Below are 23,304 nucleotides of genomic sequence, written 5' to 3'. Positions count from 1 at the left end.
ATAAGAAAAGATTCATTCTTATATCTGGAGGAATAAATATATTTCAATAAATATTAATGTTAGCCCACGACTTTGTTCCATTTTGGCCCACTGTGTATTTGAGTTTGACACCCCTGCAATAGATCCTGGGTCTTTCCATGGAAAATCAGTGTGTGCCTCCCAACAACCCCCTAAGAATGTATTTATTTATTTCTATATTTGTACAATAATGTCTGCATATCAATTGAAGTGATAGAAAATTGTACCTTTAGACTATGAAAACGGACAAAGGGCGAGGTGCTCAAAGCACATAAGGTTAGTTTGAAATTTGATCCCTCAGATGTTCTTCGGTAGGAGCTAGGCACATGAATCATAACTAGAAGATGACCCTGGGATTAAATTTTAGATCAACAGGAGACCTTTCATATACACTAACTAGTTTCAAACAGTCACCTGATCACACATGGGCATAAAAAAATCTTTACCCAAAAGTCTTTTTAGACAGTTTTCATCGCTTGAAGGTCATTTTTTTATGGCTTCAAAAAAACATTCAAAGATTTCAGTGTATGCCACTGAAACATTTATTTTATACATTTACTTTGGCAAGTGAGAACTCTTCTCATGTTTAGCTGATTTTATATGGAATAATCTGATTTCCTTGCATAGGTAAAATCTTCAACCAACTGACAGCTAAGGCAATTAGTTGGGTTCATCCACTGGAAACCATGAATGCTTATCCATATTCATTAGAATTTATCTTTTGCTGGCCATGAGCATTTCTAAGGAATTTCATGGCAGTGGCAATAGTTTGATGGAGAGTCTAGACCAACTTGTGGATCAACTGGTTGACAGAAAGACACTTCTTTTCTACCAACCTATTCCATACATTACCACAAAAAATAAATAAATAAATACTGATGCCAGTACCAAAAGCTACCATCAGCACACCAGAACAAAATTACAGTGCTGAAAGCTGGAAGTATTAATGCCAGGGGCTTATGAGGAGTCACCAAAAGGAAAATTAACTGATGATTGCAGATGTAGCCCACAGATTACATCCATTCCATTTCCCTTCCCAAAACATTTACCTCAAATGTACTAAGTAACACTGTGGATTGTTCCCTTCCTCATACCTGTGCTGGTTTCTCAAATGGAACCAAGACAAAGATGATTCCCCACCTGTAATGGCACCAGCACCTCATAGGTGAAAAAGAGGTAAAGGCTGCCATCCATTCATAATTTAAAAAGAATAAGGTGACAGATCCTTTTAATACCCCTTTAATACCAGTATCCTTTGAAAATAATAATGAAATACTGCATGTACGTCATCCCGTTTCACAAAAATCCACAACACAGCAACAGGTCAGTGCAGACAATGAATTCAGTTAAATTTTAACATCATTCATTTACATGAAAAACTCCAAATGCCACTTTAAAAGACAACAGCAACACCATTTGGGGAAGCTGCAGGCAGTATTCAGAGAACCTGGATATAACTGGAGGGAACAAACTGTGTGAGCCTGAAGTCAGCTGCCTTTTTCTACTGATGGCAGGAAACCAGGGACCTTCACTGAGAACTTATTGTGCTCAAGCATGAACTCCCTACTATCATAAATAAGATACCACTGTTAAGAATACACCACTTCAATCGTTGTGGGAACTACAAAAAGAACTTGGCGTGTCAAGGAAAGAAACAATGTTGAAAGTGTTATATTATTGCCATCATCTAAGCAATTACTCGATGAAATACTAAAGACTCAAAAGGGCATATCAGCAGCATTCCTTTCTTACTGCATTAAATCAAAAGGCACACCAGACCCCTGCAGTACTGAGGAATTTACGAACAGTATTAAAGTGTAAGGTAAAGCTAAATTCAGGGACAACACTTTTCTTTGGGCTTGTGCTTCTAGCCAATTTAGGGAAGTCACAAACTTTTTTGTGTCCATTATTTATTAACCAGAGTGTTTCATTTAATCAAATAGATACGATCAAATGAGAAATAGTCTGGAGGTACACAGTGCTTGTGCAGTACTCTGTTTAGCTCTGTTTAGCAAAGACCTTGGGGCACTTTAATTGCACAAACACTTGTTTCAGGCTGGTCTTCAGAAAGTGGTGAAAGGTTGCTGCTGAAAATTAGCCTGGTACCATGGAAAATATTACATGGCTTGTAGCATGATGTTACAGGGGTCATAAAGAAAAACACAGTGTCTCGCCTGCTGTGGCGATGCTGGCAGGACGCCTTGTTCACATGGGAAAGCCCATAATGCACCAACTGTGTACTAGCCTACTCCTCATTTGTCCTGCCTCTTTGAGCTTGTTTTGTACATTTACCATAAAAGGCAAGGACCGCTTATGAAATAGTCAGACTATGGGAAATATCCTACGTTTTTGTAATAGTATGTTTTTTAGCCATGACATTTGGGCACATTTTTTCCAGTATTATGCTTATATAGTGTTACAGTCCATAACTTTAGAGATGATGTTTGATCCCCCCCTAGCAAGGCTAGAAAGAGAAGTAAAGACATGCATATAGTTGTGCAATCCACCCTTTTCATAGCAAACATGGTAGATTAAATAGTAAAAACAAATCTCAGCATAATACGAATGAAGTTTCTAAACTGACTGAAGAATTTAAATCATCACGTGTCTAAAGAGCAAAAACCTAAAGGCATGGTTGCATGGCTGTTAAATTAGATAGCAGTTTCAGCTAAACTGAGCCGATGTGTTTATATTGTATATCAGTGTGTCCACAGCTATGTGCACTGTGTGTATATATAGAGTCATGTGTATCTTAATTCATTGCTCTGCTCATACAAAAATGCTGGTCAAATTATTACTCACAACGTAAATAATCTATGTGTACTGTTTCAGTTGGTGAATTTATGCATACATGTGTTTACACACTGTATTGGTGTTTCTGTCCAAGCATGCAGATGTAAAATCACAGTTTATTACTTGGCTATAACCTGATTATGACAGGAATCAAGTAAATAAATGTCACGATCCTGGGTCTTATGACCCAGTGTTTTGAGTTTTAGTTATTTTGATGTTTATAGTGTATGGTTACGCTCATTAGTTTTTCTAGTTCATTTGTTATTAGATTCCCCTTGTGTCTTCCAACCCCTGTTAAGTCTCCCTTGCCCTTCATGCGTTTCATGTCTGTGTCTTACGTTGTCAAGTTCAGGTTGTCATGTCTGCATCTCATTATGTTTCCTGTTTTATTTTGAAGGGGTCCTGTGTTCTGTCACAGTCATAGGTCGTGTCCAAATTCATGGGCTGCATCCTCCTGAGGACCCAGCCTTCGCGGTCTACGTGGGCCGGGTCCTCAGAAGGTCGGGTAGGCCGGAAGTAAACGGCTGGGGAAATTGGACAGTCTAGTCTTCTGATTAGCGTCACCGCTATCTCGGTGGAGTTTAATAAACTCGGCCGTCTGCTCCTTGCTATCTAAAATATAACAGGACACTGGCGTAAATTCTCGACCGTCTCATACTTCTGTTTAATCAGTTTTCTGTTTGATGTTTAGTCAGCTGTGTAAAAACCAAGAAGGAACCCACCAGGGGGATTAATAAAGTTTTATTTTATCTAATCTAATCTAATAACTTTAATCTCAGCCAAACCGATTTACTCACGAACAAATAAAACACTGAAAAAAGCCCAACAATAACATTTTTAGGTTGTCTAAGTGACTTATATATTATGTTTAACCTGAGTAGCGAAAGTCCGCGGTGATCTGAAAATGATGTGCCGGGAGTTGTGCCGTTCTCAGCGGCTTCAGTGACCCTCAAGCTCCCGACTATCTATCGAGCTAGTGGGTAGCAGACGTCTCCGAAAACGTCGAAGCACTTTTGCAAATATGCAATATCTTGATAAACCGAGCAGATATTTGATGTTTACACAGCTACTTTCTCGCCTGAAAATATGTTAAAAGTTTATTTTGTGACCCAGAAAGATTAGTAAGAGTAATTTTAAAACTTAGTAGCGACCGCCATTATTGGAAACTGGAGTTTGGCTGGGCCGCGCTATGAATTCTGGGATATGGTAGGCCACGAAGGACACACCCGACCCATCCTTCAAATTCGGGGAAAAGGAGGACGCATTTGTTGGCTACATTTGGAGGAGTCTACGAATTTGGACAGCCTTCGGCACGTCGCTGTGACGTAATCGGTCTACAAATGCGGCCTCAGGAGGATGCAGCCCATGAATTTGGACACGACCATAATGGTGTGGTGTCTCTTTAAGACAACCCAAGTCGAGGGTTAATGTTGTCATCAGTATGCGCCACTGCCCTCTCTGTGATTGTGTGGACATGTGCTTGCACGCTAGTGCATGCGGAGGGACGGATTTCATGTTTTACCTCTCCAGACACCTTTGTTTGCAACGTTATGGGTTGTGCGAACACTGTGCGCTATGTTTGTTAAGCTGCAGCCATTCAACCGGGCTTATATGGTTGACGAAGAGAAGGTATATTAAAGAACACGCTGTGGAATTCCCAATGCCAGTGTGAGTGTGTATTCTTTTGACTATCCTGCTAAGTGTTTTGCCGCCTCCTCTCAACCACTAAACACAACCCGACGTTACAGTTCCTATGTTCAGTGTTTTTAGTTTTACTCTCCCATTGTGACTTCGTTATGTTCATGTGTGTCAGCTGTTTCCCCATGTATTTCCATTTCCCTCATTATCCTATTGTGTGTCACAATAGGATAATGAGGGATAATGAGCATCCGCCCCACGGCGTTGTAATGTTTGCATGCCTCAAACATTAATGATGACACCTTCAGTATTTCTCAGTTCCATTCTTTAATTCTCAGGCTTGCAGCGGCAACACAGTCTGCAGCGCTAACTTGTTCATCTACCGTTTTCTGTTGTCTTCTTTTTTCTATATCCCCTTCCGCCTTACATTCGACCTTTCAAAATAAAAGTTCTGTAAACATCACAGGCGTGACCTGAAAAAATCAGAAACCATCACAGGGTCAAGTATCAACAAGCGAGGAACCCAAGAACGTTCTTCCGGCCCGTAACCCTCCCAGTCCACCAAAAACTGCTGCCCTCTACCCCACCGCCGTACATCCAGGATACGCTGGACAGTGAATGCCGGGTGTCCGTCGATGAGCCGGGCGGGAGGCGGGGGTTCAGGAGGCAGGCACAGATGGCTAGACAGCACTGGTTTCACCTGGGAGACGTGAAAAACAGGATAAAGCCGCAAGGCTGGAGGTAAACGGCGCTTGACAGCTGTGGGGCTGATGACCCTGTCCACTGAATAGGGGCCGATGTAACGAGGGGACAACTTCCGAGAGGACGTTCTGAGAGGGACGTCTTTAGCGGCAAGCCACACCTTCTGTCCTGGTGAGTATGTGGGTGCTGGAGACCGGCGCCGGTTGGCATAGCAACGTTGGCGAGCAACAGCTCGCAACAGGGCCTCCCGTGTACAGGTCCAAACCCGGCGGCAGCGCTGTAGGTGATGCTGGACCGAGGGGACAGCAAGATCAGCCTCTTCCTCTGGAAACAGCGGCGGTTGATAACCCAACGAGGCCTCGAACGGTGACAACCCGGTAGCAGATGTGATCAATGTGTTGTGCGCATATTCCACCCACGGCAGATATGTGGCCCAAGTCGCTGGGTTATGACAGGTTATGCAGTGGAGTGTGGCCTCGAGCTCCTGATTCAAACGTTCCGTCTGGCCATTAGTCTGTGGATGGTAACCAGAGCTCAGGCAAGGCTTGGCCCCCAAAGCAGTGCAAAAAGATTTCCAAACCTGGGACGAGAATTGCGGACCCCTGTCCGAAACTATTTCCACAGGAATGCCATGAAGCCTAAAAACATGTTCAAACAGTAGCCTGGATGTTTCTGCCGCTGTGGGCAACTTCTCTAAAGCTACAAAGTGAGCTGCCTTAGAAAACCGATCTATGACTGTGAGTATGGTAGTTTTTCCTGCCGAAACTGGGAGCCCCGTAACAAAATCCAGGGCGATATGGGACCAAGGGCGGTGAGGCATGGGCAACGGCTGCAGCAGCCCAGCAGGATGTTGATTACGTGATTTATTCCTGGCACATACTGAGCAAGCAGCCACATATTCCCTAACATCTTTGTCCAGCGTGTTCCACCAAAAATGTCTCTTAACCAAAGAAGCTGTCCTACCTCTGCCTGGGTGGCACGCGAACCTCGAAGTGTGCACCCAATCCAGTACCTTGGAGCGAGCGGCCGCGGGAACAAAACGCCGGTTGGCTGGTCCCATGCCCGGATCCGGTTCGGTCTGGAGGCTCCGGTTAATGGCGTCCTCCACCTCCCAAGTGACAGCTCCCACCGTGCAGCTGGCCGGAAGAATGGGGGGGGGGGGGATCCGTCTTCACCTGCCCCCCTGCCAAAATGTATCTTAGGAAAGAAACCGATGTCACATGAAACTCCCATTTCTCAGCCTTAGCGTATAGTTTGTTTTCCATGAGGCGTTGAAGGACAGCTCGGACATGTGAACGATGCTCCTCCAGAGTCTTAAAAAAAATGAGAATGTCATCTAACTAGACGAATACAAATCGGTCGAGGAAATCCCGTAGGACGTCATTAATTAGGGCTTGAAACACCACTGGAGCGTTCGTTAAACCAAAAGGCATGACGAGATACTCGAAATGGCCAAGGGGGGTGTTAAAAGCGGTCTTCCACTCGTCTCCCTGACGGATTCGCACTAAGTGATAAGCATTGCGGAGATCTAACTTAGTGAACACTGTGGCGCCGTGTAGTGATTCAAAAGCGGAGCTAATGAGTGGCAGGGGGTACTTGTTTTTGATAGTGATGTCATTTAAGCCCCTGAAATCAATGGACGGCCGGAGAGACCCATCCTTTTTGTCCAAAAAGAAAAACCCAGCTGCCACGGGGGATGACGACGGATGTATGATACCAGCTGCTAGTGAGTCCTTAATGTACTCCTCCATCGCAGCACGCTCTGGCTTAGAGATATTATACAACCGGCTCGTGGGCAGGGGCGCCCCGGGGAGCAAATCAATCACACAGTCATATGGACGATGGGGTGGTAGGGATTGCGCTTTGATCTTACTGAACACTTCCCGCAGATCATGATACTCAGGTGGCACCCCAGAGAGATCGGGGACGTATCCACTAGTCCCTGAAGCCTCCCCTGGGCCCGGAAAGCGGGCGGAAGTCAGGCAATTGGAGTGGCAAAAAGGGCTCCAGCTGATAACCCTTTGCCCCTCCCAATCCAAGTGCGGGTTGTGAAGGCTCAGCCAGGGATAACCTAAGGTGAGTGGAGTATCAGGCGAATTGAGGGCGAAAAAGGTGAGTTTCTCCCTGTGATTACCCGAAGTGCAAAGTGACACTGGACTGGTGCGGAAAGAAACCTTAGTGAAGACCTGGTTATTGATCGCTCTGACTGGGATGGGCGGCTCAAGGCGTACGAGCGGGATGCCTAACAGGATTCTTAGATAGATACGCCTCCGCCCACTTAAGCGCACGATTACGCAGTTTCCCAACCAGATAAGATATCCTATTAGAGTCCGCAACAAATGTGTGTGGAGAACAACCGAAAACAAGGTCAACCTGAAGCAAAAACCCGCTGCAACTCCCTGGATCTCCTGAAAAGGGTTCGGGCTCTGGGGAAGTGGCGTTACGAAAAGCTGATGCGGGCAGAGGTGCCGCGGGGACAGATTGAGGCGGTGGAGCTTGTGTCTCGGAGGCTTGGCCTGCGGTGCCCGGGGTGGAACTAGTGGCAGCAGGAATACTAGCTTGTAGGGCCTGGAGGATCTTCAGTATCTTATCTTGACCATCTCTGAGAGTCTGCTGCTGGGCTAACAGGAACTGTATGGACTGCTCATGGCTTCCTAGAATTGCGCCTTGCCTCTGAATGGCTGACCGTTCTGCGTCCGCTGAGTCCATAACTTCTGGCCAGATTCTACTGTCACGGCCGAGGCTGCCTCAAAAGAGAAAGGACTCAAATGCTGGACGCCGAACAGCACATAAGTAGTTTTAGAGACAACGTTTATTTTCTCAGTAAGTGGTCATAAACAGGAAACTGGAATGTGCGTTTAACAAGTGCAAAATGCCACAACTAAACCAAAGGGGTTTTAAGCAGCCTGGGCTAAGTAAGTAATCTGGTGTTGGTCAGTGGAAACAGCAGTTCCGGGGATTGGGCTGGAGGGAGAGTCAAACTGGGTCCGGGGTTAGGGTCATAGTCACTGTAAATAGAGTACAGACGTTCAGGTATGGTTCAGGAGGAATATGGGCAAGCAGTTCGTTCTGAATTTTCCTTCGCACTGCGTACTTGCCGCGGGGGGTCTGTAGTGGCGTGGAGGGGTGGGTGGTCCGGGTGAGTGCTCCGAAATTCCTGGCGTTGAGGCAGGGAGGCAGGCAGGTGAGTCGGCTGAACAGCCCGTGGGACTGTCAGGTGGTCCAGCGTCCGGATTGGAGCTCTTCGGCGGAGATTTGTGTCTGGCAACTTGGTGCGTGGCTGTCAGAGAAACACACAATGAGTCAAGGTAGTTTGCAAAGCGTGTGCGAAATCACAGTGGTGGCCTGCACTAACTAGAGTTAGCTGAGAATCTGGCGAAGAGAGGTTGAGTGCGCTGGCCTTATGAGTCCCCGGCTTAATTACCCACAGGTGTGAGCAATCAGCAGAACACTGAGGCCCCTCCCAGGGGTGGAGATGCCGATTCGGAGGGAGACACCCTGGCACACACCCGGACCATGACACTGTGTGTATTTAGTCCGTGTGTCTTCAGTCATTCCTTGTCAGGTCATCTGCTCATCCACGTCAAAACTTCAGGTATCCATTTCAGTTCACCATGTTTAAGGTTTTTTCATGTTTAGTTTTAGTTCACCCAGTTTAGGTTATTGTTTAGTTTCACCTATGCCCTTTGTTTGTACCTTGTTTCCTAGCCTCAATAAACGGCTTGTTTTTTTGTTAAATCCACGTCACGTTCAGTTTTTGGTCTGCGTTTGAGTCCTCTCTTGCAAACGCATACAGTCTGCCTCAGCCAGACTGTGACAGAATGACCTGACCATATAATGGACTCAGCAGACCGCGAGCTCAACGAGCGGCGGGAGGCAGCCTTCGCCCAACTGGAGGAAGAGCTCCGCTGGAAGCCGTGGCGTGCTCCCGACTATGAGCGCATTTTCCGTGGGACTCGGCTGGCTCTCGGAGGTCCCAAGAACTGCCGAAAGTCCCCACCTGTTGTCCGCCTGCATCCAAGCCTCACCCGCTTCAGGTGGGAGTCTTCCGTGTGGCTTCAGGCGCTCACGCTCCAGCCTCAGTGTCACCGTTCTGTGCACCAGAGGCTCAGTTGCTCGCTCCGCCAGCTTCCTCTGTTCAAAGGAAGCGGCGCACCCGCCGCCATGAACTGGACATTGCTGAGCAACTCACAGTGGTGAGTGACAATGACTTTTATTCTCACGTCCCATCTGACGTTGAAAGTAATAAACTCACCTCTGATCCGTGGGGAACTTCCCTTATGGATGATGACATTGACTGGGAAAATTATTTTCATTCAGCTCCCTGGGAGGGGGGATTAATTAAGGACAAGTCACACACTTCAAACCCTTTAAACACTACTAAAACAAAGACTGTAAAACGTGGTGGAAAAAGTGCAAAATTCATTTTTGATAAGTCTGTTTTTGTTGACCCGGTACATTTTAACCCTGAGCCTGCCCATTCTAAGACTGTTTTTTCTGAGCCCGCTCCTTTGCCTCCTTGTGTTCCTGCTCCCAGGGCAGCTCGGGCCCAGCGTACCCCTGCACCCGTATCAGTTCCTCGGGTGAGGGAGGCTGGGGCCCAGTTGGTCCCTGCTCTGGTTTCCAGGCCGGCTGAGGCTCTGTCAGTTTCTGCACCCGTACCAGCTCCTCGGGTGAGAACGGCAGCTGCCCAGCCGTTGCAGGTGCCTGACCCGGCTTCCAGGGTAAGGGGGGGCTGTGAACCAGTCCATCCCTGCACCCATGCCGGTCCCCAGGGTGAGGTCAGCCAGGATACAGCCCGTCTCCGCACCCGTACCTACTCCTCAGGTGGGAGTGGCTTGTGTCCGGCAGGTGCCTGCACCCGTTCTTGTTTCTGCTGAAGGCTCAGGCAAGCCCGCCCAGCAGTCCTCCCTGTGTTCCAGAGGCTCAGGAGAGTTAAGTCCACAACCATCATCACCACCATCACTACTGCATGCATTTCAGTCTATAGCTCAGTCATTAGCTCTGTTAGCAGCCCAGTCCATAGTTCAATTTCCTGTGTTACCATTAGCTCAGCCCTTAGCCCACTGGGCAGCTCAGCCATCTCCCCAGTGTTCAGCTCAGTCGTCTGCTCCACCACCTGCTCAGCCTTCTGTTCAGCCAGTGGTCTCTGCACCTACTGGTCCTGCATCTGCTCCAGCTGGGGGGCCCGAGGAGCCCGTCCAGCCTCATGCCACTTCAGCTTCAGCTTCTGCCTCGCCTGGTCCAGCTTCAGCTTCTGCGGCTGTCTCGCCTGGTCCAGCTTCAGCTTCAGCTTCTGCGGCTGCCTCGCCTGGTCCAGCTTCAGCTTCTGTGGCTGCCTCGCCTGGTCCAACTTCAGCTTCTGCGGCTGCCTCGCCTGGTCCTGCTTCTGCCCAAGCCACTTTCTGCACCTCGGAATCGCCGGCCACAAGCTGGACGTCATCGCCATCCACCAGCTGGACGTCATCGCCATCCAGGTCGGCCCCCAGAACGGTTTCCCATTCATTCAACAATTAATTTTTTTTTTCTTCTTTTGCCACAAATGTTAATATAGACATCCTGTTCTATTGTCGGCCCCAGAGGCTTTGCACATTAATGAAACAAAAGTGCTCATTTCAAATTCCATTTGCCTATCTCTAAGCACATTCCACAATTAACTCAATTCACTATATATTTTCTCCCAACAAGTCCCCTGGTGTTGTAAAAATCCACTAGCATCTCTGCTGAGCTCTGCCCAGCCCCGGAAATGCAATTAGCTTTCACATCGTTTCTTTGAAACATACCTTGCTATCTATGTCTCACAGTGCTGGCTTTAAGTATACTATTAGTCTAAATAAATAAATAAATAACTGTATGAGAAGACTTCCTTCTGCAGCTTCCATTGCTCTCAGCATCTGTTGCATGTATGATAGCAAGTCAGAACACTAAGCAGGCTGCTGCTGGGAAAATGATGATGTCAGGTCCACAGTGTGGAATTTTTGTCTGTCAGACCATTTATGAAAAACTGCATATATTCATATAAAGCTTTTTGCAGTTCAATACATGAAATATTATAACTGCATTGAGTTTTGCTCACTAGGGGGAACTCTCCTTTGGTTTGTGCCAAGTGCTGAATGATATGTCTACAGTTGTGTGAAGTATTTTCTTTGTTTTTCTCATAGTCACCACACCTATGTTCCATATCAAATTTTAATATTAGACAAAGATAACCAAATTAATTCAAATACTGTTTTTAAATGTGTCTTTATTTATGAAAAAAGGATATCTAAACCTACCTGAAATAGTAATTGCACCTCCTTATTAAATCCATCTAAAAAGCCGTGTTCAGTTTCTGTCACGGCGAGTGAGATGAGCCGTATAAAAATAATAAATGAGGATCCAATCGAAGGCAGTAGTGGAGGAGTGAAGGTGGTTTATTGAACACGAAATAAATATAGACAAACAGCAAATGGAGCATGAACTAAACTAGACTGAAGACAACTAAACTACTGAATACGAACCGGAACTCAAACATGAAGCAAGGTGGACGACGGTACAAGATGGTGACGACAGGGAACACACGGATGAAACATGGTGGATACACAGATGGACCAGCAACTACAATGACAGAGGACACGACTTAAATACACAGAGAAACACAGGGGAATTACACACAGGTGGTGGACACAGCTGGGAATAATCAACAAGACGAGACAGAGGTAAAACTGAACACACCCACATGAGACACAGACCTTCACAATAAAACAGGAAACGAGAACACTACACCAAGACGCAGACCTGACACTGAGACAGACAGAATGACACATGGAACCTGAACTAAACCTGCAAAAACATGACGACTCAAAATACTGGGTCAACCTGACCCAGAACCGTGACAGTTTCACTATAGCCACACACAGGCTGGATTACTGCCAGACCTGTTAAATCAAGAATATCATCTGAAATCAAAAATCATTTAAATAAAACCTGTCAGACTAAATAAAATGGACTAAAATATTTCAGAAAACAAGAAAGCAACACTTTATACCAAAGGAAGAGGAACAAAGTCTCTGACATCTATCAGTTTGGAAAGGTTTACAAAGTCATTTCTAAGGCTTTGGGACTCCAGCCAAACATGCTGAGATCCACACATGGAGAGAACTCATATAATAGTGAAACTTCCCAGGAGTAGCCAACCAGCCAAAAATTCATCAGATAGTGCATCAGTGACTCATTCAGCTATTATGGACCTAAATGCAAGACTCTTGAGACAAAAATAAACTTTAAACAATGTTTTAATATTTCTTGGATCAATCAAAAACCACATGTCCAAAATCCAAAAGATAACAGGGAACCAAGTCAACAAATGCAGAGAAAGCAGAGCAAGCCAAACACACAGCAATATGGCTGATGTGATGGGGTCAAAGGACACTGAGACAGTATCGGTAGGGTTAAGAGGTAATGAGGGAAGAGGGAAAAAGAGGGGAACATGCTGAAGATAATCAGCATAATACGAAAGGAGAGAAGTTACACTCAACATAATACATAAGGAACAACAGTCAAATAAATAAATCAGCGAGCAGAATAGAGCTGAAAAAATGAAGAAGACTAACTTGACACAGGGGGACATTGAAAGAAAAAAACAGCACAGAAACAAGACTGATGGAAGGAACAGAGAGGGAACAGGATGGAAATACAAAAAGGGAAACTGCTGTAATTATAATTCTAAAGTCATTCCTGGGTCCAAGACCCAGGGACCATGACAGTCACAAAAGAACCCAGAGCAACATTCAAAGAACTGCAGGCCTCACTTGCTTCAGTTAAGATCAGAGTTCATGATTCAACAATAAGGCAAAAAGAAACAGATGACAAAAATGGCATCCACGGGAGAGTTCAAAGGAGAAAACCATCGTTGACCAAAAAGAACATTAAAAAGCTTTTCCACCTCTGAAAAAAGAAAAAAAAAAAAAGAGGTGTTTGTTAGGTCTCATCAAAGTCCAGACTTAAATCCGATTGACATGCTTTGGCATGACTTTAAACAGGTCATTTTCACTCGAAAACCCTCCAATGTGCAGCTGTTCAATTTTGCAAAGAAGATTTGGCCAGAGCTCCTCCACAGTAATGTGAAAGACGCTTGAATACATTTCATGTTGCAAAAGATAGCACAACCACATAGGGTCGGGCAGGTCTGGACAGTTTTTTTTTCCAAACAAAAATGAAATCGTCATTTAAAAATTCGATTTTGTATTTATTTCAGTTATGTTTGTCTAAAATAAAACTGCGTTTGATGATCTGAAACATGTCAATGTGATAAATGTGCAAAAAAAAATGAAAAATCAGGAAGGGGGCAAATACTTTTTCATAGCACTGTAACTGTTTAGCTGCCAGATGTTCCACTCTGTTATCACAGTTAATTGCTAACTTTGACTGCCTGATGTTTGGATCTGAGGCAGTAGAAAATAGTGTTCTTGGCCCGCTTGTTAAAAACGGTTGCTGAACCAAACAGTACATGTCTTAAAAACCGAAGCAAATAACTTAAAGGTGTTGAAAAGTAGTTTTTTTTTCTTCTCTTTTTGAATGAATGAGGCTCCTGTGAGCAGTATTTAAATTACCCATAAACTCATTATTTCCACTAGTTCAAACTAATTATAATGTGAATAAGCATGTGAGGGCTTAACATCAGTTGCAGCCAGTTTTGTATTCATAAAACAACCTTATGTGTGTCAGTGAGGTTTTTGGGGGCAAATAAAGATAGTTGACTTTAATATTTTCCGCCCTGTAAAGTTTACAGTGGCATATCTTTTAGATTCACAGACGAACACAGGAAAATGAATCCATATTAAATGCATCTTTGCTACAACCAGTCTCCTAGAAATGATTACCATATTATTACCATACCTTGGTGTGTATATATATATATATATATATATATATATATATATATATATATATATGTATATATATATATATGTGTGTGTGTGTATATATATATATATATATATGTGTGTGTGTATATATATATATATATATATGTGTATATATGTGTATGTATACATATACATGTATACGTATACATATACATATATACATATATACATATACACACACACATATATATACACACACATATATATATATATATATATGTGTGTGTGTGTATATATGTGTGTATATATATGTGTATGTATACATATACATGTATACGTTTACATATACGTATACGTATACGTATACATATACACACACACATATATATATAAACACATATATATACACACATATATACACACACATATATACACACACATATATATACATATATGTGTGTGTGTGTGTGTGTGTGTGTGTGTGTTTGTGTGTATGTGTATATATGTGTGTATGTGTGTGTGTATGTGTGTGTGTGTGTGTGTGTGTGTGTGTGTGTGTGTGTGTGTGTGTGTGTGTGTGTGTGTGCGCGTAGATATACATAACACATTCCTGGGTAAGTACACCTCACACTAGGTTCGGGGAGGAGCTGGATATGAGTGTGAATAATCGTACACACAATTTTCGTTAACAGTGACTTTAGTTTTCAACAGGCAACAGCTTCATAACAGAGATTACAACCTGGGCCTTTTACAAAATAAAATAAAAGTAAAATGCATTGTCCTTAATTATTTAAACTATCCCTTTAAAATGTATTTTGTTAGGTTGCAAACTTATCTTTCAGTTGTTCCTCTGAGTTTTATAGAGTCAAGGGTCAGTCAAGTCAAAACACAGATCAGGTGAGGGAATGATCTTTAATCATTTGTCAGTCAGCAACTCATAAGTCTAGAGAACTTTCACGCGTGGTGTATTTATACTCTTTTTGTCTGTCGACTGTTGCCAGTCGGGATGACTGGTGGAATCCTACCAGAAACCAGATCAATCTTTGGCCGTCTGACTGGTTGTGCAGATCTGGATCAATTGGAATCACTGGTCTTTCCTCATGGAGCTCAAAGCTCAATAAAAGACTTGACCGAGACACGTGGAACACCATTAACTTAGCCGCCACCTCTGCTGATTGCGGCAGCTCTGCCCAACATTCATCTCACTACTGAGATATTAGCCAGTAACTTCTGAAACACTTTTACGAAGCTTTGCTTCAGTAACCGAGGCAGTTTCTGCTGCTAATCAAGACAGCTCTGGGTTTTCTCTTTTTCATTGAGTATCTGGTAACAACACGCCATGTTAACGCACAACTTCCTGTGGATCTTCAAAATAAAAGCTCCTGCCAGGCACAGCAGGAAGTGTAGAACTAAAACACATTTTTTCACATCATCACTTCTTGCAACAATAAAGTAAAACAAACAAAAGAATGATTCTGTAACTAAACAATCACTTACAAAGCTTGAGCAGTATAAATAATGCAGATTTTTGACACTAAAGAAGAAACCATATTCTCATCTGATGTGTGGTTTCAGGTCTGGGAAAGTTTCATTAGTAACTAAACAGATCTCACAAGAATTAAAAACAATTAACTTAAATTTTCTCTAAATTTCTTAAATGTCATTAAAGTGCCATTAGGGTGAACATACTCTTTGATTTTGTCTTTGTAAAATGCTCTCAAAACTAAATATTATCCACCTTTTCCAAACTTAATATATAATTTCCTTTTAATTTTCACATCCTGCAAACTTGTATATAGCCATTATTACTTTGCTGGTTATATTAAAAGTTTGAGGGGTTCTGTAAATAGTTACTGACTGCCATGTCTTTTTCTCATTACCAAAAAAAAAAATTAAAAGATTCATCCAGGATGCTGGTGTTCAGCCAGCGAAGTTGCCGCATTCAAGCAGCAAACTGGATGAACAATTAGGCCCACTAATCTCATGAGGGCAAGCCTTTACCTTCCTATGAATAATTTAGCATTTAACCAACTGAAACTGATAACAACAAAATGTATTTCTCTCTGCCAAGCAGAGGCTGGCGCCGTGTGTGTTTGCATTCCCCTGCCAGTAAAAGGAGCGAGTTTTTTCCTACAAATGCAATCACTTTAAATGTCTAAAGGCGGCGAATGTGGGAGAACATCAGCTGTGAGAGGGTGCTATGAGCACTACGGTGCAGAAATGGCTCTCCAAGATGTCTGTCTGCCTGAAGATGAGGAACCTGACCTTTAAAGTAAAGGAGTTCAGTATTTTTTTCCTTAGCGAGAAATCTCCAGACAGGAGCTGAATACAACAAATATCCAGCTCGTAGCAAAAACGACTGACCAGACAGTAAATGTTTTATCCGTGACAGGGCAGCAAATGATCTTTTCTTTTTAAACAAGTTTGAGATTCCTTTTCCAACAGAAAAAAACCATACCAGTTTGTAGACTAGCTAAACTTCAACAACTGCAGAGATTAAAAAAAAAAAAAAAAAGAGGAAATATGAAACAACAAGAACAAGAAGAAACACTTTTCTGATTGATGTCTAAAGAGCGTCTGGAGCTCTTGAGTCATTCTAAACTTTAAAAAATAAAACTTCAAGTTGACATTTCATGGCAGGAACACAGGATTTGTCAACACAAGTCATAGTCAACATCTGATAGACCTGCATGACATATAAAATAAGTAGTCAGATTCAGAAAGAGAGCTTAAGAAAAACTTTTCTTCCCAAAAAACTGCCTTGGGCCTTTCATTGTTTACACTTTTCAGATCTTCACACAAAGCACCTTGACACTTTAAAGACATGCAGCCTAAGATCAAGTGTGTTTTCATATATAGTGGCACCTGTGCAGTCAGTCGATATCACTTGAGCAAATGCAGATGTTAATATCTTGTCTTAAAAGTGTAGCAAGAACCAGCCTATCAAAGGGTCCAGTTTGGCCCCCCTCTACAAATAGTTTGAACCGCAGTCAAATATTTTCAACTTGTCAATAAAGGTTCAAAGTACAGAGCTGTTCCTGGTAAGATGATGCCAGAATTAGTATGCAGGAGTGAAAAAGTAAGATGCTTTTCTAGATTAAAGATATTTAAGAGTGAAATAGTCAAATTGTCAGAGTCGCCACTGAAAGCATGAGGCAATACCTGGACCCTACAGACAGGTAGGGTAGTCCAACTCCTCCAGGATGGCACATCAATACATACTATGCCAGAAGGTTTGCTGTGTATCCCAACACAGTCTCAAGAGATTACAGCAGACATGCAGCTACTCTAGGAGAGCTGGACAGTGCCATAGATGGTTCTTAACCCATCAGCAGGACTAGTATCTGCTCCTTTGTGCAAGGAGAAACAGGATGAGCACTGGCGGGACACTAGTGTGAATGTTTCTGACCAAACAATCAGACACAGACTTGCCTCAGACTGAAACTGAGGGTCCCGATGTCCTCTAGTGGGTCCTGTGTTTACTGCTCGGCACCATAGAATACCACGATTGGGAGGTCCACCACTGGTGCCTTGTGCTTTTAACAAATGAGAGCAGGTTTACCCTGAGCACATGTGACAGATATGAATGGGTCTCAGGAAGCTGTGAAGAATATTATACTGCCTGTAGCACTGTTCAGCATGACCAGTTTGGTGGTGGTTTAGTGACGGTCTGGGGAGGCATGTCTATGGAGGAACACATAGACCTCTGTAGGCTAGGCAACAGCACCCTGACTACCATTAGATATCAGGATAAAAATTGTTGGATCCACTGTCACACCCTATGCTGCTGCAGGGGGCCCTGGGTTCCTCCTGCTCCATAACAAAGCTTGGCCCCCTGTGTTGAGATTATGCAGGCAGTTGTTGGAGAATGAAGAAATTGATACCATTAACTGGGCCCCATGCTCACCTGATCTAATTCCATCTCTGGGACATTATGATTCAGTCCAACCAAGGATCAGGATGAACCATATACTGTCCAGAAGCTCAGCGGTGCCCTGGTACAGATCTGGGAGGAGATCCCCTTGTCCTGTTAGAAGCATGCCTCAACACTGTCAGGTAGGTGGGGGCTATACAAACTGCTGAGTCTCATTTTGAGTTGGTCATTTTCATCTCTGTCTAATAATATGGCATCCGTTAGCAGTGTTTGTGAAGTTACTTGAAAAAAGTAATTATTTACTAATTACTGATTACTTCTCCAAGAAAGCAATACTGTTACTTTACTGATTACTTATTTTCAAAAGCAATTAGTTACTTTATCACTTAGTTACTTTTTAAAAACATGACACACAACCTGAACACGTTATAAAGCAATAGACCTTTCAGCCCAATTGGACTTTTATTGTATAATCCATCATATAAAATGTAATCAAATGAAAAAGTCTCTTTTTAAAAATAGTTTTATTTGTTTTAATCTTTTAACTTTATGCACATTGCATCAAGCCAAAATTAAATCCTATGCAACAGTCTTTAAGTGGAAGAAATTTGTTTAACATGTAAATCTATTTTCTGCATATTCCAGCATATAAAATAAAATATTTTTTTGTGTTTGCACTCACTCTTTCAAAAACAGGCAATTAAAACACAGCAAAAATAAATAAAATCAAAGATTCTGCGGCACTGAGTCCTGTTATTCTTACATCTATTTTCACCTGCAGTGGGGTGGGTGGAGGTGAGGGTGCCACGGACATCGTACGTCATTGTCATGAGACACTCTCAAAAACAAAATCACGGTTTAGTAACACAGTAACGCCATAACGCTGCGTGCTTATAGGAAAGTAACAGCAATCTAATTACTTTTTTGCAATAGTAATACCTTACTTTAGTCATTACCTGAAAAAAGTAATCGGATAACAGTAACACATTACAAGTAACAGTTACAGCTCATATCTGTCCGTTAGTTCCTAATACATTACCCAGTCCATATCAGGATAAATATCTGCCATGTTTATTTGTTTTGATTTTGTGTTCCTTTATCTTTTTTGAGCAGTGTATATGATCCATAAACCAAACTGAGTTTGACAATCCTGGTTTAGAAGTGTTAAGAAGGTTTTTCAGGAGGGGCCCATATGTTTGTTGCTTTTTATCACTCAGTCATCCAGCCAACATTTTCCAAACACTGTCTGAAACCCTGACTTTGTCAGAAGTTACATGATTATTTATTTATATGCTGTACCGGGTTTGGTTGAGTCCTTCATTGATTCCCTTATTGATTGTTGATTCATTTCCTGTATGAAAAAGCTGGAACACGTTTTCAGCTTTAAAGTAGCTGTTTTATTGTGTTTGTGCCTGAACATAGTGTAGAAACACAGCATTAAAATGCTTTCATGTGGCTCAGCTGTGCAAAAGCTCCACAAGTTCGATGTAACTGTTATCCACTGAGCAGCTAGAAGGATGGACTGGCCAGGTCTCAGCTGGAACGTTTTCTCGTTTGCATCCCATTATTACAGACAGGTACACACAGCAAATACTTCAGTTTCATTCAACAGTTACTACACAGAGAATGAGGTAAAGTGATATTGATGGCATCAGCCTTTCTCTTCATCTCTCCCCTGTCTGTGTGAATGTATGTGTCAATGAAAACTTATCAGACTCTTTCAGTGGTGGGTGCTGTCTAACCCAGGGCAGGCACACTTGTCTTCCATCTCAAATCAAGGCAGTATTTATACTCAGTCTACATTTGCTTTGTACTTACCTGTCTGTCTCCGCCAAGGAAACCTGTTGAAGAGCCTGCAGAAAATACTTTCTTTCTAACCTCCCTGACCCACTCTCATCCTGCCCACAATAACTACTTGCCTGCTTGGACCATTGGTGCTCAGACTGGCAGAAAAAGAGGAGAAGCTCTGTTTCTCCTCCCAAAGAAAGTTATCCGAATATAGCCCCCTGCCCCAGAGACAGAGACAAGCTGTTCGGACTGCTCAAGTTGCCTTCCCTAGTACGGCTCCTGCCTGTGAATGAAATAAGAGACTAATCCAAAGATACTTGCCTGATCAAAATTTCTGTTACCTGCCTGTGATGTTCACTGCTGCATAAGCAATGTAAAAATAAAAATGCCCAAAGCTCTTGCAAAATTATATAAAATAAACATATCTAAATTTCATTTATAATCATGCATTAAGCTTATGGATCCTATATTGTTCCTTAATAGTTCAAATGAGATATGATTATCATTGTTTATGAAAAATGTTTGTTTACATTCTTTTATTGTTGTCATTCTTTTGTAAAATAACATTTTAATACTTAATAATGGCCTGCTGTTTTCATGAAGATTCTGTTTATTAAAACTACTTTTCGACTGTGTCCTGCATTTTGTGTACTACAGCAAAATCTTGACATTGAACTGTTTTGTATTATACTGAGAGATGCTTGTACCAGAAGAGGCTTTATAGCTGGACTCTAATTCAGTGTCCATGCATTTCATCTGGGTTTGTGTAGGTGAAAAAAACTTTCCATTTTCAGTGTTGTTTAGCTGATTCTCAAGTCATTCCATTAAAGCACATAATTTGTGGTCTTTTGAAAGGAAAAGTCACTTCTAGTCACATTTTTACATAACTTTTGCACAGAAAAATCTTTAATATTTTAGATGGGTTTTGTATTCCTTAAGACACTCTTTTAACATTTATATATTAAACCCACAGATGGCATCAACACCTCTGTTGAGTGAAACTAATTTTTTGAGAAAATTTGAAATAACTGCAAGCCTAGTTTCATTATTAAAACATGTTGTGCTGTGCTCAGCAAATTTGAAGCTCATTTTAAGCCTGTGCAGAGCCCTGATTTAGTAAAACGAAGTTTGTCATCACACACCATTAAATAGCTTTATGGTCAAAGTTTTTTTAACAGCAGGTTGCAATATTCATCTACTGATTGTTAGGTTGCACATGCAACACGATCTCACAGCAGTACGTGAAATGCTCACAAAATTGAATCTATTTTTTATTTCCCTCGATACAACCTCTAACTTTTTCTTTTCTTTTTTTTTACAGGAATATGAGTTATTTATCAGCATGGCCTCTGCTGATCTGTTGCATTGTGTCCTTCAACACAGAGGTTTTGAGGATGGAAAAAGTCTACGTTTGGATGCTGAAGGAATGGCAATGGCCAAAGTCATTGTTTAGGCCCTATGCAGAACCATTACTTTTTCACTTAAGTTTTGTTTCAAGTCCATTTTCTTCATTTTAATTTGATGCTCGGTTATATTTAGGCACCTAAACTAATCAGACTGAAGTAAAATGGGTTTCACTTTGTTCAAAGCTCTGTTTTCTTGGTTAGCTGGGTCTGCACTCGGTGAGCACTCAAAAATATACAGTAACAGGATCATGAAGTATTCTCCCGATTTCTCCTGTAGAATGATGGTCAACTTTGTGTACACAATAAAAGAGACTGAATTTGTGGGACTAATTGACCAGCACTTACGGCATGAGACCAGGTTACGATGTAAATGTTGAGGTGTCCTTTGAAAAAGAGATTTTAAATCTTTTACTTGGACAAATAGTGTGAATAACTGCAGAGCCAAAGAACAGTTAAATCTCTGGAGCTCAACACATTGTAGCTGCTAAAACCACACTCTGTTTTTAATTTGGATAACACTAAATGACTAATAAAAGAAGAAGTTCTCATTTTTAAGGCTTTCAACTGCTGTTGTTTTTGGATGAGCTCAATCAGCACAGACCCCACTAATTCCAAACAACAAATCACTTGTTGTCATTGAGCAGGGAACAAGCCATGGAGGTCAGTCTAAGGACAGTGTAAAAAAAACAAAAACAAATGTGTGCTGAAAGCTGCAACGAGCCCATACGCAAGAAAGATCCATACACTAGATCAATACACACAGTGGCAACAGACATATGAGACAACTCTGTCATGTGAAGATGAATGCATCATCCCAGCATTCAGGACAGGATTGTGAAAAAAAAAATCTCTAAGTGAACAGAGCTGCCTATGCCCTCAACAACATCTGAGACACCTGCGGTCAAGCTGCTCAGCCATTGGAGAATCCATAAATAACTCAACCCGAAACAATAATCTGAGAGAAGAAATGGCCTATTTGTCATCCTTGAGGTATTATTGATGTACTGGACCTCTCCTGCCCCCACTAAGGATTCTGCCTCACTACATCTAGTATATCTCTGCAAAGCAAAAGACAAGCACCACCAGGACCAAGCCGGTCCCTTCGGTCTCTGGAGAACCAGAAATCCATCATCTTCTCACTGGCAAAAGTCCTTCACAAATGTTTCAGGCAGCTATAAGAAAAACAAAGTATGCGGACACCTTTATCAAACTTTTGTAAGCTTTTGGCCTGGAGCTTTGGCCTGGGAGGTTAAGCTTCTTTGCTCCACAGAAGGATATTTTACAGCATGCAGTGGTGCTTTTGCTTCAACCCTCTTAGCAACCATCAACACCAGAAATGCACCGAGCACAAATCCTAGTTTATATTGAAACAGTTCTTATAACTTTGTTTAAAGTTAAAATGTAGTTTTCTTTCAGAATTGTGCAGGAGTGTGGTTAATGTCTTTAGGAGCATGCCTATGTTATTGAAATCGACCCATTAAAATGAATTATCTGGGATGGAAGGATTATTGCAATGGCTGTCAGTTATGTAACCATCACACTGCTGTAGAGGTAAATGTCTGGATCAGTTGCAACACTAGAAAGAAAATTAGGGGAAAACAAAAACTAGTGGGACTAAACAGATACAAGACATTCGAAAATTATGAATTATTTAATTTAATTACTGATATAGCCAACATTCAGTAAAGTGAATAAAAACGGGTTGCTTATAGAGGATTCTTATGTTGTCTGTGATAGTAATAGTAATGTGGTAGTAACAGTCAACAAGTTAGGGGAAAGTAAAACACACGAGTCAGTAAAACACCATCTTTACTGACAAAAGGTCATACCTCTAGGGTTTGATTTATAGAAAACAAATACATTTAAATCAAAGCAGCACTCTACTTTTAAAAAAGCTTCCAGGAGAAAATGTTTTGGAGAACTTATCCAGTATACATTTAAAGCCACCCCTCAGTTCTTCATGTTTTGCTAACATGGGGAAATGGAAATGTCATGGTTGTATTATGTGTTTTTCTATCCAGGTATGCTTTTACTGCATTGGCAGTGTGTTTGGGATGACTGTCATGCTGAAAAATGAAGTTGGCAATCTGATACTTTCTACATAATGGTTCAAAAACTGACAGCGCTTTTGCGCATTCACAATTCCATCAGTTTTACAAGAGCCCAAACACCACAGGCTGAAATGCAGCACCAAACCATGACAGAGCCTCCATCTCTGTCCGCTTCGCCTCTCGGTATA

The sequence above is a fragment of the Perissodus microlepis genome, chromosome 7 (genome assembly GCF_051167445.1).
Source record: "Perissodus microlepis isolate ML-2025 ecotype Zambia chromosome 7, ASM5116744v1, whole genome shotgun sequence".
In the NCBI taxonomy this organism is placed as follows: Eukaryota; Metazoa; Chordata; class Actinopteri; order Cichliformes; family Cichlidae; genus Perissodus; species Perissodus microlepis.
This window is presented reverse-complemented; position numbering follows the sequence as displayed.